This window comes from Protopterus annectens, chromosome 4.part0 (genome assembly GCF_019279795.1).
Source record: "Protopterus annectens isolate FY-2018-M chromosome 4.part0, PAN1.0, whole genome shotgun sequence".
NCBI classification, from domain to species: Eukaryota; Metazoa; Chordata; order Ceratodontiformes; family Protopteridae; genus Protopterus; species Protopterus annectens.
The window spans coordinates 976,768,478-976,788,230 of record NC_056733.1 but is presented as its reverse complement, the minus strand read 5'-3'; the positions used below and the strand labels follow the sequence as shown (position 1 = coordinate 976,788,230).

The window sequence follows — 19,753 nt, the reverse complement described above, 5'->3', positions numbered from 1 at the left end:
ATAGATGCTGACTTCAGATCCAGAGGCTACCATGAGGAGGAGATACATCATACACAAAACAAGTGCTGACTTCAGATCCAGAGGCTACCATGAGGAGGAGATACATCATACACAAAACAAGGTCAGAATGTGGAGGCACAATAGAGGCAAACCATATTTTTTACAACATAGACAACTGACAGTGTTGATAAGTTTTTTCAAGTGATGAAAGGGATATCACGGAGATCATCTATAGGCATTGGCCTATTTTAGGAACCAATGCAGATATTGCCGGGGTAGTGGTTGACAGGCCAAGATTTGGATACAAAAATAAGAAATCTTTACGCCAGGGACTATGTTTTTCTCAGAATATTCACAGCATGAGCAATGAGTTAACAACTTCTTCATGTACTGTCAAATGCAATAATTGTTCATTTTGCAATTGTATAGAAGAGTCTAGGACATTCACACATCCCACTTACAACAAAATATTTACACATTTTCCTGAAGCTGACTGTAACACTACAAATCTTGTTTATCTAGCACAGTGCACAGCCTGTCCCAGTTTTTATGTTGGTAAGATGAACAGGTGTCTAAGGGAGAGGAGACGTGACCATTTGTATTGTGCACGTAAAGGGATGAGCTATGGTGCAATAGCTAAACACATGAATACATCTGCTGAGGGACACAATTTCAAGTTTTTAGTATTGGAAGTTTTGAATCAAGATGTTAGGGTGGGGGATATAGTTAACAAGACATATCATGCCGAGATGAAATGGATTTTTAGACTAGGGGCATATTATTCCCCTGGCCTTAATGAACATGTTTCGATACAACCCTCACTGAGAGCAAGACACCTAAAAAAGAGGCTGACAAAGAGGAGATAGGGTAGATGGAATGTTTTTAAATCAACATGTACTAGTTGAGCAGTTATGCAATTTTAAGATGTACATTTTCTTATTTATTGAGTTTATGAAATAGATTAAATGTTTTTATGAATTATTAGGTAATAGGTGATATGAGTATTTAATTTAATTGCATATGCATTTTTATAGTCATTATATCATTTAGTTGTTTTTAGGAATATGAATGTAAGCAGACTTAATTGGTTTATTTAATTGGCATATTCAATGCAATCATGTTGCTTAGCAACTTTTAATGCTTTTTCAATTGATTGGATGAAACTGTTACAAGGTGTTTAAAAGCTGGTTAGAGTTTTTACTTTGATAATAGGTCTGAAGAAGCTACATGCGAAAGTGCTTGCCTGTTCTTTATTTTACTACTTTATTAAAGTTTTGGAACCACCTCTACCGTGAAGAACTGGTGTGTTTTTGACTTTTCTACATTATAAATTGACGGACGTGCAGTCAACCAACCCCGTCCCAATACACTAGTTCTTATTGGTGGTTTATACATATTCTTATGCATTTTCGGTAGACCATGTAACACTGGTATACTAGGTGATTCTACAATGAAATAGTTGACCAAATCTAATGAAATCACATTGGATAACAAGCAATCATTTAAAGTCAAATGCACAGAATTAATTAAGGCATCTAAATTACATTTAACAAAAACTGCATAAATGTGTCATCAATATGCATTTCTAACCTGTTATCCACATAAAACATTTTGTCCATGACTACAAATGCCCCATCTTTATCAGTGGGGCAAATAGATAAGCTATTATCAGCCTGCAGTTCCAATAAATCTGTATGCTCAGCCAGGCTCAAATAGTGAAAAGTTCCTTTAAAACTCTCATTATTAAAAACAGTGCATATGTCATTTTCACAAATCCAGCAAAACACTTCTAACACCGGATCTAACACAGGAATAAAAGTACTTGGTTTCTTGGACAAAGAAATACTGTTGACCGATGGAAACAGACATCTCAGCATAACATTACTGTCAAATAACTTCAAATCTAAACTAATGTCCGTTACCTCCATACCAGTTGCTGGGATAGGTGATAAACTCTTCTCCAACAAAGAAAGTTGTACCAAAATATAACTGGCCACACTCTTCCTTCTGTAAAATATTCATTAAAAAATAGAGGACATGTTCACCCTAACCCTGGTCCCACTGTTCATAAAACCACCACTTCCAACCCCAAAATAAACCAGTCACCTAATACATCTCAGCAAAAACCCGAATCCAAACTCACCTTACTAAATATGAACCTAAGAAGTATGTGCAATAACATCCCTGATGTACATGCCTGCCTTGCCACATGCAGTCCTGATGTAGTTGTAGCTACCAAAACCTGGTTAAAAAAGAAATAAACGATAATGAGACCCCCCGATACAATAAAGGATAATGAGACCCCCCGATACAATAAACGATAATGAGACCCCCGATACAATAAACGATAATGTGACCCCCCCGATACAATAAAGGATAATGAGACCCCCGATACAATAAAGGATAATGAGACCCCCGATACAATAAAGGATAATGAGACCCCCCGATACAATAAAGGATAATGAGATCTCCCCCGTTACAATAAACGATAATGTGACCCCCCAATACAATAAACGATAATGTGACCCCGATACAATAAAGGATAATGAGACCCCCAATACAATAAGCGATAATGTGACCCCCGATACAATAAAGGATAATGAGATCCCCGATACAATAAGCGATAATGTGACCCCCAATACAATAAACGATAATGTGACCCCGATACAATAAAGGATAATGAGATCCCCGATACAATAGCGATAATGTGACCCCCAATACAATAAACGATAATGTGACCCCGATACAATAAAGGATAATGAGACCCCCTGATACAATAAAGGATAATGAGACCCCCGATACAATAAAGGATAATGAGACCCCCGATACAATAAAGGATAATGAGACCCCTGATACAATAAAGGATAATGAGACCCCCAATACAATAAAGGATAATGAGACCCCCCGATACAATAAACGATAATGAGACCCCCGATACAATAAACGATAATGTGACCCCCCCGATACAATAAAGGATAATGAGACCCCCGATACAATAAAGGATAATGAGACCCCCGATACAATAAAGGATAATGAGACCCCCGATACAATAAAGGATAATGAGACCCCGATACAATAAACGATAATGAGACCCCCGATACAATAAAGGATAATGAGACCCCCGATACAATAAAGGATAATGAGATCCCCGATACAATAAAGGATAATGAGACCCCGATACAATAAAGGATAATGAGACCCCCGATACAATAAGCGATAATGAGACCCCCAATACAATAAAGGATAATGAGATCCCCGATACAATAAAGGATAATGAGACCCCGATACAATAAAGGATAATGAGACCCCCGATACAATAAAGGATAATGAGACCCCCAATACAATAAACGATAATGAGACCCCGATACAATAAGCGATAATGAGACCCCCAATACAATAAACGATAATGTGACCCCCGATACAATAAAGGATAATGAGACCCCGATACAATAAGCGATAATGAGACCCCGATACAATAAAGGATAATGAGATCCCCGTTACAATAAGCGATAATGTGACCCCCAATACAATAAGCGATAATGTGACCCCCGATACAATAAAGGATAATGAGACCCCCAATACAATAAACGATAATGTGACCCCCGATACAATAAAGGATAATGAGACCCCCGATACAATAAACGATAATGAGACCCCGATACAATAAAGGATAATGAGACCCCCGATACAATAAAGGATAATGAGACCCCGATACAATAAAGGATAATGAGACCCCCGATACAATAAAGGATAATGAGACCCCCGATACAATAAAGGATAATGAGACCCCCGATACAATAAGCGATAATGAGACCCCACGATACAATAAAGGATAATGAGACCCCCCGATACAATAAACGATAATGAGACCCCCGATACAATAAACGATAATGAGATCCCCGATACAATAAGCGATAATGTGACCCCGATACAATAAAGGATAATGAGACCCACCCGATACAATAAGCGATAATGACACCCCGATACATTAAAGGATAATGAGACCCCCGATACAATAAAGGCTAATGAGACCCCCGATACAATAAAGGATAATGAGACCCCCGATACAATAAAGGATAATGAGACCCCCGATACAATAAAGGATAATGAGACCCCCCGATACAATAAATGATAATGAGACCCCCGATACAATAAAGGATAATGAGATCCCCGATACAATAAAGGATAATGAGACCCCCAATACAATAAAGGATAATGAGACCCCGATACAATAAAGGATAATGAGACCCCGATACAATAAAGGATAATGAGATCCCTCGATACAATAAAGGATAATGAGACCCCCGATACAATAAAGGATAATGAGACCCCGATACAATAAAGGATAATGAGACCCCCGATACAATAAGCGATAATAAGACCCCCAATACAATAAAGGATAATGAGATCCCCGATACAATAAAGGATAATGAGACCCCCGATACAATAAAGGATAATGAGACCCCCGATACAATAAAGGATAATGAGACCCCCGATACAATAAACAATAATGAGACCCCCTGATACAATAAAGGATAATGAGACCCCCGATACAATAAAGGATAATGAGACCCCGATACAATAAACGATAATAAGACCCCCAATACAATAAAGGATAATGAGACCCCCGATACAATAAAGGATAATGAGACCCCCGATACAATAAAGGATAATGAGATCCCTCGATACAATAAAGGATAATGAGACCCCCGATACAATAAAGGATAATGAGACCCCCGATACAATAAAGGATAATGAGACCCCCCCGATACAATAAACGATAATAAGACCCCCCCAATACAATAAAGGATAATGAGATCCCCCCCGATACAATAAAGGATAATGAGGCCCCCGATACAATAAAGGATAATGAGACCCCCGCTACAATAAAGGATAATGAGACCCCCAGGATACAATAAAGGATAATGAGACCCCGATACAATAAACGATAATGAGATCCCCGATACAATAAAGGATAATGTGACCCCCCATTACAATAAACGTTAATGTGACCCCCCGGATGCAATAAAGGATAATGAGACCCCCCCAATACAATAAACGATAATGAGACCCCCGATACAACATACTCAGGCATGCCAAACAAAACAAACATGCAGGTGGTGTAGCAATCATCTATAAAAATTCCCTAACCATCACCTTACTTACACAGGAAACACCCAAATTTACCAATGTTGAACTACTAATAAGACTCCTAAAAATCATTACTAGGAAAACTATATGTTTAACAGCAATTTATACACCACTAGAAAATAATGCTGATACTGCTGAAAGCGTCCTGTATTGGATATCCCAACAAATAACCACAGGTAAGGATGACCTTAAGGAATTCTTCAGCTATATCTGTAACCTAAAAGGTAGGACCCAGACATGTGTTGAACTAGCTGTGGATGGCATCACATACACTGATCCTGCGAAAATAGCTAACCTATTAGCAGACAGGTTTCATGAAAATTTCACCTCCTGTCTCCTCTAAACATTCCATAAAGCATTCCCTCTACATCTCCTCCACCTTGCATCTCAAAAGAGCAAGTCATTAATGCTCTAAGGCAAAACAACATAGCCTGTATGGGACTGGATGACATCTCATGTTACATTTTAATTGATCTAAAACATCAATGAATGAGTTGGCAAGTCCATTAGGTAATTTGTTAAACTACAGCCAGAGTACTGGTTTTGTTCCTGCTAAATGGAAAACAGCAACCATCATCCCCTTTCATAAAGGGAGTACAGTAATAGACCCCTGGAACTACAGACCAATAGGCTTAACCAGCCTTATCTGTAAGGCCATGGAACAAATCATCATGGACCTTTTAAATAAGGGTATAAGTGATCTCCAAACCCTTGATCTGACACAGTTAGGTTTTGTCAAAGACAGGTCATGCCTGTTAAACCTGATGGAATTCTTCAAAAATATCACCAGAGCCATAGACAAAGGCAAATTTGTGCATACAGCCTACCTTAAGTTAGCCAAGGCCTTCAACACTATCCCACATTTGGGCATCGTTGATAAACTCTCCAAGTTGAATATCAACCCTTATTTCATTAGCTGGGTTGCTAACTGGCTCACCAACAGATCACACTCAGTCAAAGTTAGGGACTTTACCTCAACCAGCAGACCTCTCATCAGTGGGGTTGCACAGGGGTCAGTGCTGAGACCCCTGTTGTTTGGAATATACTTCTCAGAAGTTCAGGCCAAAACAGAGGGGTTGTGGCTAACTAAATTTGCTGATGACTGCAAATTTGGTAAAATAATTGAATCTCCGAATGATGTCGGTATACTTCAAGAGGAAGTTACGTAAACCAATGATTGGTGGCAAAGCCATGGACTCAAACTCAGTGCTAAAAATGCATTATCCTCTCCTTCAGTAATAATGATATTCCTGCAGACTATCATATAAATAATACCATAAGTAACACTTCACTAGCGAGAGACTTGGGGAACACAAGTTGACTGTAGCCTAAACTTTGACCACTATGTGTCTACTGTGGTAAGGAAGGCATTCTACATTACACACCTCATTAGCAAAGGCATTGCCTCAAAAGTGAAAGAGTTCATAACACCCTTGTACTCGACCCTCATCAGGCCAATAATTGAGTACAATACTCGCTTTGGTATGTATCTTAACAGGCACCTGCAGCAACTTGAGAGACCTCAGAGATTTCTAACCAAGAAAATTCAGGGTCTCCAGCACATGTCATACAGTGACAGACTGAAGTCACTGTCACTGTACTCAGTAGTGTGCAGACTACTCAGAGGAGACTTGTGTCTGGCCTACAGAGCAATCTTGGATCCAAACTTAATGGAAATGCAGCACATCCGCAAGTCAAATGGGACAAGGGTCACCTGCTCCAGGGACCTTAACCTGGCCTGCAACATAAATATGACCTGCTGGAGAGACAGAGATGTCTCTCAGAGGTTGCTGCTCCTCTGACATAGGCTATCAGTTCACACCAAACAAAGCCCCTCTATGACCCTGTTCAAAGGTAGCCTGGATGTGACTGGATGGAAAACCGAAAATTTCTGTCGGGGATTTCATCTATCACCCTCCTAGATATGGGCAGTCATTGCTAACTAAGATCTTTTTTAGGCAGGATCTTTTATATTGGGTTTCTCTAGTATTATATTAGGTACACACGGCTAGGCTTATAAAGACCTTTGAGTCACTAGCTTAGTAACCACCTATGAACTTATGAAACTATAATACTCGGACACATATTTATTTATTTATTTAATTATTTAACATTTGTTAACCGGGAAAGTCCAATTTGTAACAAAGCCAATTTTCAGCAAAGGCCCGGGGAGAAACGCTCCAGATGCATGTCTTTGTAATGTGGGAGGAAACCAGAGAACCCGCAGGAAACCCACACGAATGCAGGGAGGACATGCAGACTCCACACAGAAGGCACCCCAGCCGAGAATCAAACCGGAAAACCTCTTGCTGTGAGGCAACAATGCTACCGCTGCACCACTGCACTGTCCATACTTAAGTATAGACTGGCAACTCCACTACCACTACTAAATCCATAACCTTGTACAACTTCAGACAATTAATAACCACATCTACTAGAATCAATAAAAATTCAGGGAGATATTCAACATTAGACTGGATTGTAACAAGCAAACCAGAAAAACTGACAAAAGTAGGCTGCCCGTCCGATAACATAAGTGACCACATACCAACATATGCTGTTACAACGCACTATACCCTACATAAACATATTTTCTATAATCAAATATGAAATACAACCAATTTCATCAAAGATATTTTCAAAGAAACACTAAAAAAATATAACTTGAATGTACTTGGAAGAATGCCGTTAGATACTGCTGTAGAAAACTTTAATAATGTATTGTTACTTACCTTAAATAATCTAGCACCAGTACGTAATAAAAGAGTAAAGTCCAACCCCACAGCATGGCTGACAAAGAAAACAAAAAAGCATGATAAAAAGGGATAAAGCCTGGAAAAACTGACATAAAAATAGAACTCAAATCCCTCCAGCAATTTAGACATCTTAGAAACCTTGCACAACTCCACGCCAAACAGGATAAGTAAACATACTATACCTACCTGCAAAACAAACATATAAGCAACTGAAAACTTTTTTGGTCATCACTAAATAAACTCCTTCACCATGGTAAGACCAATAGTCCCTCTTCAAAAACAGATGATACGACATATTCTATCCCTACGCAGTTTAATTCCTACTTTATACAATCAATATTATCTCTCTTAGATACTAACACATCTGCTCCCCTCACTCTACCCCCTTTCCAATCAGAACCACCCACCCCATCCAATCAGAACCACCCACCCCATCCAATCAGAACCACCCACTCCTATCCAATCAGAACCACCCACCCCTATCCAATCAGAACCACCCACAGCTCTGTCAATTTTAGTCCAGTACCTACCTCACTCATAAGGAAGTTGCTCTTTAAACTAAAAACTACTTCTGTAGCTGTAGAACAACTACTATCAGACTACCTAAAAATAGCTGCAGAAGTCATAGCCTTCCCTGTGTCCATACTAATTATTAGGTCCAGAGCAGAAAACTACGTCCCATCACTGTGGAAAAATCTGTGCATCGTACCACTGCAGTAAGACGGGACATCTATGGAGTTTAATAACTACAGACCGATAGCGATTTTCTCCCCCCTCTCCAAAATATTAGAGAAATGCATCCATATGCAGCTGATGCAATACCTAACCCTCAGATAACCTGTTCTCATTAACACAACATGGCTTTAGGCCCCAGCACAGCACCACTACTTCTCTACTACATTTTACCAGTATAATAAACCGACATAGAAACAAGGGTCTGCTTGTGTCCACCGTGTCCTTAGACTTGTCAAAGGTGTTTGCTACTGTCTTTCACCAGTAACTGCTCATTCGACTCTCCTCAATAGGACTTTCACAATACTATCTGGAAGACAACAAGCCATTAAATGTCAACAAACCTACTCATCCGTTCAACCAATTACTGCATGTACCCATCTATCCTGGGTCCTCTCCTATTTAATATATTTATTAATGACCTCCACACCTCCACTCACCATGCATGTTTCTTCAGTGTGCAGATGATTCAACATTAATATGTGCAGCCTCAACAATAAATAAGCTCCAAGACATTACCCAAAAATCTTTCTCCTTCATAGAAACCTGGCTCAAAGAATCAAACCAACTTCTCAACCCCAAGAAAACTAAGTTAATACTTTTTACCTCAAACATTTGCATAAACCAAAAGCAATTGTTTTACCGTAAAGTCAGCGAATGCCGTCATTGAAATTGTAACTCACAGTAAACTTCTAGGTGTTATAATAGATTTCAATCTCAAATATGACCACCATATACTGCACACCATTAAATCTACACACCAGAAACTAGGCTCCCTTTATAGGATCAATGAATTCCTCACAGATACTACAAGAAAATCTCTAGCCACCACCTAGTTACAGCCAACTCTTTTTTGTGTGGCTGCTATCCTAACAAACTTAAACAATACTCTAAGAAAGAAACATGCTTCCTGCTACAATAAAATAGCTAAATTTGCCACCAATTTCCCTCATAGGATGGACCACTGTCATAGCTTAAAGAAATTAAACTGGCTTGAACTGCACAACTACCTAACATATTCACCACTAACTACAGTACACAAACTCATTCATCATCCACAAAAATGCCCTGCACTACAAAACTTATTACCATCCTGCTGTCCAGCAAGGAGCTTCCGTTCTTGTAACAAATAAGTCAAATAATGTTGCAGGAGACTCGCTGTACTTCCAGTGCATTGCTAAACTCTGGAACAGTATCCCATACTTTACTCGAAAAGCTCTGTCACACCTTGTTATGAGGGAATGATTAGTTTGCTTTTAATTTCTTGTACTTTTTATTACTTGATTGCCTTTTTTTATTTTGTATACTATGATTTGTTTTCTTTACACTGTATTTTACTTGTGTTCTGCTTTTAATTGCATATTAAAACTTGAAAAGAGACCACAGCTCTGTCTGTTGAGAGTCAGACTGAATTTTTCCCACCCTCCCACCTGGTTACTGTTGTGTTCTTAAAACACCACTGTCATTCTAGTTGCCTGTCACTTATGTTAATTTGACCATATATCTCCTTACCTCTCTTCATTCACTGTCTGGTGTGAGTAAGCACAAAATTATCATTTTCTGAAATCACGCCCCTTTAAATATTTAAATTTATTGCCCATCCCACTGTATTTCATAGTACCAGAATACAAAAGTGCCCACCCCCTGTCAATCTATCTTGCTCTTTTAAAATAGTGGGTCTCCACTAAAACTTAACTTTTTAGACAAGTTACCCACTTTTATATCTAACTGCTTAGTGCACACTGCAGTGTTTAGGATAAACCATTTTTTTTCATCTTACCTTTAACATCTATTGCAAGACCACCAGTTATTCTGCCTCTCACTAGTCATCTTGGGATTAGTGCTTCTGTTTTCTCCTGGTGAGAGAAGGAGTGCAGTTACATTATTTCCTGGTGACTGCTGATCATCAGAAAGCCTAACAACTGCCTTATAGGTGACAGCTTGGAATCTGTGCTTATATTCTGATCCTGGTGAGACTAGGAGCAGAGTGCATTGATTCTTGACTGTTTCTGGTTGGAGAGTGAGTGTCTGTGCTTAACGTACCTGATTGGTCTGGTTGCTATTTGAGGCATCTACCAGAAAAAGGCTACAAGTCTGCAGACCCTTGCATCATCTGGGACAAGACTGTGGATCACCAAACAGGCCGTGGCCTGCTTCTCTTCTTGGGATTGGTGCTAACATTTTGCTTCTGGTGAGAGAAGAAGCAAAGGAGCATTGTACCCCAAAAGAGTGAAGCTGTGCTGAGACCAGCACTAGTAGTAGCCAGGCAGTAGCCATTCACGCGACTGCCCTCTTTTCATCATTCTTGACAAGCTAATTCTTTGTTTTCAGTAAGCACTGCTTGATTTGTTTCTAACTTCAGAATAACTGTCCAAATACTTCATCCTTACATTTTCAGGGTCTACGTATTAGTTTCCCTTCAAGTGTTTGGCAGTGCTCTGTACAGACTCAGACACCTTGAGTGACATTTTTCCTGTAAAAGCACAACTGAAATTTTTCCAATACCTTGTTGCACACAGGACAACAAGTTTGCAGTGACAAGTACTGTCCACATAGTTGCAAACCAGATTCTCCTGACAGTGATTGATATTCACACTCCAACTGTCTAATCAATAAAAAAGGGTCTGTTGCCATGGATATGACCTTTCACACTGTCTCTTTTACCAGCTTGGTGGAGATGGGCATCCTGAGGCATTGTAGAAATTGCTTCATGTTTACTGATAACCAGTTAATTCTCAAACAAACTGGTATAGTATGTGAGAGATGTATTTACACAATGTCACTGGAGGCAAAACTCTCACATAAAAGTACTCCTAATGTCAATAAGGTTGTCAGTAGTAGACAAGTTGCACCCATCACGCACAATTCAAAGCAGACATATCGACTCAGGTGAGGCACTTACATGAGCCTTCCTAAACCACAAAGACCTCATAGATGAAGTACACATAAAAATACCCTCAGCAGCCCAAATGCGCTCTTTCAAAACAACACCCACATCAACACATAGAGCTACATATCATGGAGCCTCTATCTCTAAGCTCATAAGACAAGCCACCACAGAATCCAGCATTCTAGTCATTGGAGACTCCATCATGAGACACACTGATGTCCTTCTCACCAGTCAGAGTAAGGAGAAAGTTACAGTCAGTTGCTTATCAGGGGCTAAGATCCACCACATTATGCATGCATTCAGGTCACTGGACCACAGTTACCAATATGACCCAGTCATAGTCCTTGTGGGAGTAAATGACTTGAGATGTACCTTCCTAGACTATATGAAGAGAGACATCATGGAGCTCTCAGAATATGTGTCTCAGGCTGCTATGAGCCTAGCATTGAGCAGCATTTTACCTTCTCCAAGAATTATGTCACAATACAAACAAAAGATGACTGACTTTAATAATTGGCTTAGTTTCTGGTGTCATTCTAAGTGGGTGCAATATTTGTCAGCATGGAAGGAGATGGTCAACAGACTACCCTGTTTTGCCATGGATGCTATGCACCTCCCCCTGCTAGGCTTTTGAACATTAGCTAAAACATTGTCTTCCCCCATAGTGCCTTTTTTACTCAATGCCAAACTGAAAGTACTTCTGACATAGCAAATCAAAACCAAGAAAATCTAAAGGTATTACTGCTCAATGCTAGGAGTCTAAACAAAAATCTCCACTCCCCTAGAAGCTCTCTGTACCCTAGAGAATGCTGACATCTGTGTGGTCACTGGGACATGGTTTAAAGCCGTGGACAGCACACCAACAGTCCAATGTTATATTACCTACCTCACATTTAGGCCAGCGACTACACAGGGTGAGACTAAAGGTGGAGGTGTCTCTATTTGCATCAAAAATAAATATACTTCAAGGCTGGTCAAACATGACACTGCACTTGAGCTGCTCCATGTTCAAATCACCATATGTAAAATCCAATACCACTTCCTTACAAGCTACAGGTCCCCCTCTATGACCCAGGAAACCCATATCATATATTTAAACTTGTTTGAAACACTAAACATCCAACCCAATGCCATATTTATGGGTGACTTTAATTACCCCACTATTAACTGGGAATCCTATACGACACCAAACGTACATGCACAGAGAGTCCTGGATTTTGTAAACACAAACTTCCTGGACCAGATAGTTAATACACCAACCAGGGGTGCAACCATACTGGATCTGGTCTTCACTAATATGGGAGACTGCTTACACCCCCTACTGTAATGCCTTCCCTGGTAAGGTCAGATCACAAAATGATCTCCTTTGAAGTAAAAATAAAACCTGGACCCCCAGCTAAACCTGGAGTATTCAGGAACTATTCTAAGGCTAACTTTCTGCTATTAAGTGAAAACCTGACAAACTTTCAAGCCCCCATAAACCCTGAGAACACTGCTGCCTATGCAGAACTGTTCACAGAAACCCTGTACAAGCATGTTAATAGTTGCATAGAAGCAGCTGTACCCACCAGGAAGAAGTACAGAGCTAACTCAAAAAACAAGCCACCCTGGTGGAATCATAAAATCAATAGGCTGTATAACAGGAGGAAGAAAATTGTGGAAAAAAATTAGGAGGTGCAGCACCCAGCAGGATAAAAGCACTCTCATCAAACTAAACAAACATCTCAAGGGACAAATAAAGTCTGCCAAAGCCAAATCTGAGGTAAGTTTGGCCTCCCAGGCCACGGACAACCACAAAGCATTCTTTAGCTATGTCCGCAACCTCAAAGGCAATACACAATTGTGTGCAGAGTTAATTGTAAATGGAGCCACCTATACTGAGCCAGAAGATATAGCAAACCTCCTGGCTGATAAATTCAGCTCCAACTTTACTCCTGTCTCCCCCTCAACCTTCCTTCAGGAAATATCATCAAATATAAGTCCCCCTGCTATCACAAGGAAACAGGTCCTTAATGCTCTCTCTAAGACCAGGAATACTGCATCAATGGGCCCAGGCAATATCCCAGGATGCCTTCTAAATAGCATGAAACATGACCTATCAGGGCATCTGGAAGTACTATTTAACTGTAGCCTCCAAACAGGCTTCATGCATCAAGAATGGAGAAAGGCAACAGTCATCCCTCTGCACAAAGTTGGACCATCTACAGACCCTGGAAACTACAGACCCCATAAGTCTCATTACTCTTATATGTAAAGCCATGGAAAGAATCATCATGGAGATGATCAACAGAGATGTAGTAAACCTCGAGACACTGGATCCAACCCACTTTGGTTTCGTCAAGGGCAGATCATGCCTACTCATCCTGGTGGACTTCTTTGAGAAGGTCACCAAAGTAATAGATGAGGGCAAAATCATTCACACTGCCTACCTTGAACTGGCCAAAGCATTTCACACAATACCCCACTCCGGCATTGTTGACAAACTCACAAGAATAAGTACAAACCCGTATGTCACCTGGTGGATAGCCAACTAGCTCACAGACAGGACCCAGGAAGTTAGAATTGGGAAGTGTACCTCTACAAAGAGGCCAGTCACAAGTGGAGTCCCTCAGGGATCAGTCCTTGGACCGTTCCTTTTTTGGCATTTACTTCTCAGAAGTCAAGGCAAATGTCAGTAGTCTCTGGCTGATTAAATTTGCAGATGATTGCAAATTAGGAGCTGTTATTGAATCGCAAACTGACACAAATGTTCTCTAGGAGGGGCTTACACAGGCAAAAAACTGGTGTCAGATCCATGGACTAAAACTAAATGCCAAGAAATGCATAATAATATCCTTTGTGAAGTTATCTGTCCCTGTTAACTATCATATTGACAACACATTCCTTAGAGTTGACACAGTAGTCAAGGACTTAGGGGCACACATAGATAGTAATCAAGTCTTTGACCATCACGTGTCTACAGTGGTGAGGAAATCATTCTATGTTGCACAACTTATAAACAAAGGTATGGTATCTAAATCCAAGGAGGTCATTGTTCCACTGTATTTGGCATTCATCAGACCTATTATTGAGTACAATGCCCCCTTTGGTATGTACTGAACTAGGCATGTCCAACAACTGGAACATCCTCAGAGGTTCCTCACTAAAAGAATACAGGGCATAAGTAAAATGTCCTATGAAGACTGTCTCAAGGCCCTATCCCTACAGGCTTTTGAGAGGAGATCTATGGCTGGCATACAGGGCATTGTCAGACCCCACTCTGATGGATCGCCTGCATATCCACAAAACAAGCAGTACCAGTATTACCCATTCTAAAGGCTTAAACCTTGCCTGTGATATAACTAGGACCTTCAGGAGAGATAGGTATATATCCCAGATACTACCCCGTCTATGGAACAGGCTCCCTAGACATGTGAAGCAGAGTTCCTCCCTAATCAATTCAAGTGCAACTTGGACAACTGGATTGGAAACCAGAAATTCATCCTTGGTTTGGCACCTATGTCAATAATGGACACAGGTAACCTGTAAATGGTTCATCTCCCAGGCCCATACTTACACATATCAAGGGTATCAGAACTTGTCAGAGATTTGGGATGCATGGCTAGGCTTAAAAATGCCCTTGTGGTCATTAGCCTAGTAAACACCTATGAACCTATGAACCACACAAATAAAACTCTCCGACAAACCCAGTACTTTTAAACCACTGCTTAAACAACATCTTAATCAATCCTGGTCCTCCACATGCTTATCACAAGGTTAAAACTTTTGCATGGTACAATACTATCCAAATACTGTCCTTAAACATAATATTATCAACCTCTTACTTGAAATGACAAAATCATTTTTGTACATAAGTGCTGCCTGTACAATCCACTAAGTTGCACGTGGGCTTTCCCTTTAGTAACTTCCACCTCTGTAAAATCTTAGAATGTAACAATGTAATTACTGTTTGTGTATAAATGTAAATAGAAATGTAACTACTGTTTGTATATAAATGTAAATAGAAATGTAACTACTGTTTGTGTATAAATGTAAATATAAATGTAACTACTGTTTGTGTATAATGCAGTTTAAGCAAATGGTGCTTTTCTCCCCAGGCCTCCGCTGAAAATGGGCATTACCCGTCACACTTTTCCAGTAAATAAAGACAAATAAATAAATTAGTATAACCAGGGCATGAACCATAGAATTAAGTATAACCATTGTATGTACCATGAGATTAAGTATAATGCTAGTATGTAATTCGGACATAGCTCTGATGTAACCCTGGCTCTACGTAAACCCATGTTACATGGTTCATACATATGTAATCCTGTATTACATGTTCCAACTATATTTAACGCCATGATACATACTCTGGTTCTACTTAACCCCATGTTATATGCTATATGTATATGTAAACCCATTTTACATGATCTGTTCATAATTAATCCCATGTTGCATGCTGCAGCTATACTTAATTCCATAATACATACTCTAGGTCTATGTAACCCCATTTTTCATGCTGTATGCATATGTAATTCCCATATTACATGGTCTGGCTATACTTAATCTCACGTTACATACAGCTGTTATACTTAATCCCATTATACATACTCTGTTTTTTCTTAACCCCATGTTACATACTCTGGTTCTACTTAACCAGTGTTGCATGCTGTATACATATATAATCCCATATTACATGGTTTGCCTATACTTACTCTTGTGTTACATGCTGCACTTATACTTAATCCCATAACACATTCCGTGCTTCTGTTTAACCCCATGTTACATGCCATTTGCATATGTAATTCCATATTACATGGGCTGGCTATGCTTTATTCATTGTTAGATGATACAGTTTTACTTAATCCCATGATACATACTTTGGTTCTACTTAATCCCATGTTACCTGTTGTATGCATACATAATTCCATATTACATCATCTGGTTATACTTAATCCCATTTTACATGCTGCAGTTATACTTAATCCCATGATACATACTCTGTATCTATTTAACCCCATGTTACATGCTATATGCATATGTAATCCCATATTACATGGTCTGGTTATACTTAATCTCATGTTACATGCTGCAATTATACTTAATCCAATGATATATTCTCTGGTTCTGCTTAACCCCATGTTACACTCTGTATGCATATGTAATCCCATATTACATAGTATGGCTATGCTTTGCCCCTTGTTACATGATGCAGTTATACTTAATCCCATGATACATACTCTGAATCTACTTAACCCCATGATGTGTGCTGTATGCATATGCAGTCCCACATTACATGGTCTGGCTGTACTTTATCCCATGTTACATGCTACAGTTATACTTAATCCCATTATACATGTTATTAAATACCTTGGTATATAGGTTCATAGGTAGGTACTAGGCTATCTGCCTGAAGACATTTATAAGCCTAGACAGAATGTGTTGGCTTTTGCCGCCCCCTTAGATTAGTTCCCTATGCCTCTGTCCAGCACAGCCACTGAAGTGATCCCCGAGGAAAACTTTCTGTTTCCCATCCACTCATCAAGGTTTCTTTTGAAGAGTGTTAGCACGGAGCTCTGCCTAATGTAGATTGGGATCTTGTTCCAAAGCATGGGAAGTCTCTGGTACAGGAATCTATCCCTCCAGCATGTCCGATTTATTGTTGTGGTGAGGTTTAAATCCCTAGAGCATGTGGCTCAAGGGGATAAGGTTTTCTTTAGGTGGATCATGTCCATCAATTCTGGGTTGGACATGGCCTTGTATGTCAGGCAGAGATCACATCTGAGTAGGCAGAATGCAACCGAGTACAGCTGGAGTTTCTTCAGTCGAGCTGCATAGGGCATCTGTTTGAGGTCACTGATCCTCTTGGTGAGGTACTTCTGTGGTCTTTCCAGCTGTTGCAGGTGTCTTGTAAGGTACATCCCAAATGGGGCATTGTACTCTATGATGGGTCTGATAAGTGATGAGTAGAGGGGCACAATGACCTCTTTTGATCTGGATGTGAACCCTTTTGTGATTAGGTGGGCCACGTAGAAGGATTTTCTAACCACTTTGGCAATGTGATTATCAAAGGTGAGATTACTATCTACTTGGGTCCCCAGATCCCTTAGTACATCTTCCATATTTAGGGAACTACCACCTATGTGGTAGTTTGTGGGTAATTTGTTTTTTCCAAAGGGGATGACTATGCACTTTTTGGCATTTAGCTTGGGGCCATGATTTCGACACCAGGTCTCCGTCTTAGTGAGACCCTTTTGCAGGATGTCTGTGTCAGCCGGAGAGTCAATTATAGCCCCTAGTTTGCAGTCATCTGTGAACTTAGTCAGCCATAATCCTCCTGTGCTTGCCTGTACCTCTGACAAGTATATGCTGAACAGGAGGGGACCTAGGACTGAGCCCTGGGGAATGCCACTTGTAACTGGTTTAGAGTCGGACCTAGCTCCTGCAACTCTCACCATATGGGTTCTGTCCGTAAGCCAGTTGGCAACCCATCTTGTGACGTAGGGGTTTATGTTCAGGCAGATGAGCTTGTCTATAATACCAGAATGGGGAATGGTGTCGAAGGCCTTAGCTAGGTCTAGGTAGGCTGTGTGTACCACCTTTCCCTTGTCTATAGCCTTGGTAACTGTCTCAAAGAAGTCCACCAAATTTAGAAAGCAAGATCTGCCCTTAACAAAGCCGAACTGGGTTGGGTCCAGAGTTTGGAGGTTCCCAATGTCTCTTTTAATGAGTTCCATGATGATGCGCTCCAGAGCCTTGAAGACCAAGCTAGTCAGGCTTATAGGGCGATAGTTCCTGGGGGTCTGTTGTGACTCCACCTTTGTGGAGAGGAATAACTGTTGCTGTGCACCACTCTATGGGTACGTAGCCTGTGGAGAGGCTGAGTTTGAACAGTGTGTTTAGGTGAGGAGTTAGTTCATCTCTGAGCTCATGTAGGACGCAGCCTGGGACACCGTCTGGTCCCATTGATGCTGTGTTTTTGGCTTTGGAGAGGGTTGTTTTAACCTGAGTGTCTGTGATTTCAGGGACTCTACATTCTTCTGGTATGGTTATGGGCCCTTTTGGGGATGAGAGGGGGGTGAAGTTTGCGCTGAACCTGTCTGCCAGGATGTTGGTGATATCGGTCAGTTCAGTATATTTTGTGCTATTCTGCACTAACTCCGAGCAGATCTGAGCATTGCCACTTAGATTCTTGACATAGCTAAAGAATGCCTTGTGGTTATCTTTGGAGTCCTTGGCAATTTTTCTTTCAAAGCTAGCCTTGGATGATTATATGAGGGATCGTAGTTTCTTGCTGATACTGATCATAGGTTCATAGGTTCATAGGTTCATACTAGGCTATCTGCCCTAGGGCATTTATAAGCCTAGCCAGAGTGTGTTTGGCTTTCGCCACCCATTTTAAATTAATTTTGCTATGCCTTTTTTTGAGGTTAGTATACTGTGCCTCTGTCTAACAGTGACACAGAAGTGATAGCCGGGGTAAACCTACGATCTCCCATCCACTCATCAAGATTCCTCTTGAAGAGAGTCAATGTGGGACTCTGCCTAACCTGGACTGGGATTTTATTCCAGAGTGAAGGGAGCCTCTGGGTTATGAATCTGTCCCTCCAGCATGTCCTATTTATTTCAGTGCTGAGGTTCAAGTCTCTCGAGCGCGTAGCTCGATGGGATTTGGATTTTCTGAGGTGCAGCATGTCCATTAATTCCGGGTTGGACATGGCTTTATACATCAGGCACAGATCGCCTCTGAGCAGGCGGTATGCCACTGAGTAGAGCTGGAGTTTCTTTAACCGGGCAGCATATGGCATCTGTTTGAGCCCTTTGATCCTCTTGGTGAGGTACATTTGGGGTCTTTCCAGTTGCTGTAGGTGTCTGGTAAGGTACATCCCAAAAGGGGCATTGTACTCAATTATGGGCCTGATGAGGGATGAGTAAAGAGGTACAATGATCTCCCCTGATCTAGATGTGAATCCCTTCATGATTAGGTGGGCTATATAAAATGTTTTTCTAACCACTTTGGCCACGTGGTTGTCAAATGAGAGATTGCTATCAACTTGGGTCCCCAGGTCCCTAATGACTTCTTCTGTACTTAATGGATTACCACCTATGTGGTAATTTGTGGGCACTTTGTTTTTGCCAAAGGGGATGACTATACACTTTTTGGCGTTTAGCGTGAGGCCATGGCTCTGGCACCAGTTGTCTGTTTCTATGAGGCCCTTTTGGAGGATGCTTGTGTCGG

The 19,753-nt window shown here is 40.6% G+C and overlaps 1 protein-coding gene across 1 annotated transcript in view; it reads left to right on the top strand.

Moving 5' to 3' along the window:
• LOC122799706 (rho GTPase-activating protein 24-like) overlaps nucleotides 1-19,753 on the top strand; it is a 1,273,531-nt gene that overhangs the window by 288,238 nt on the left and 965,540 nt on the right. The window lies entirely within an intron of this gene.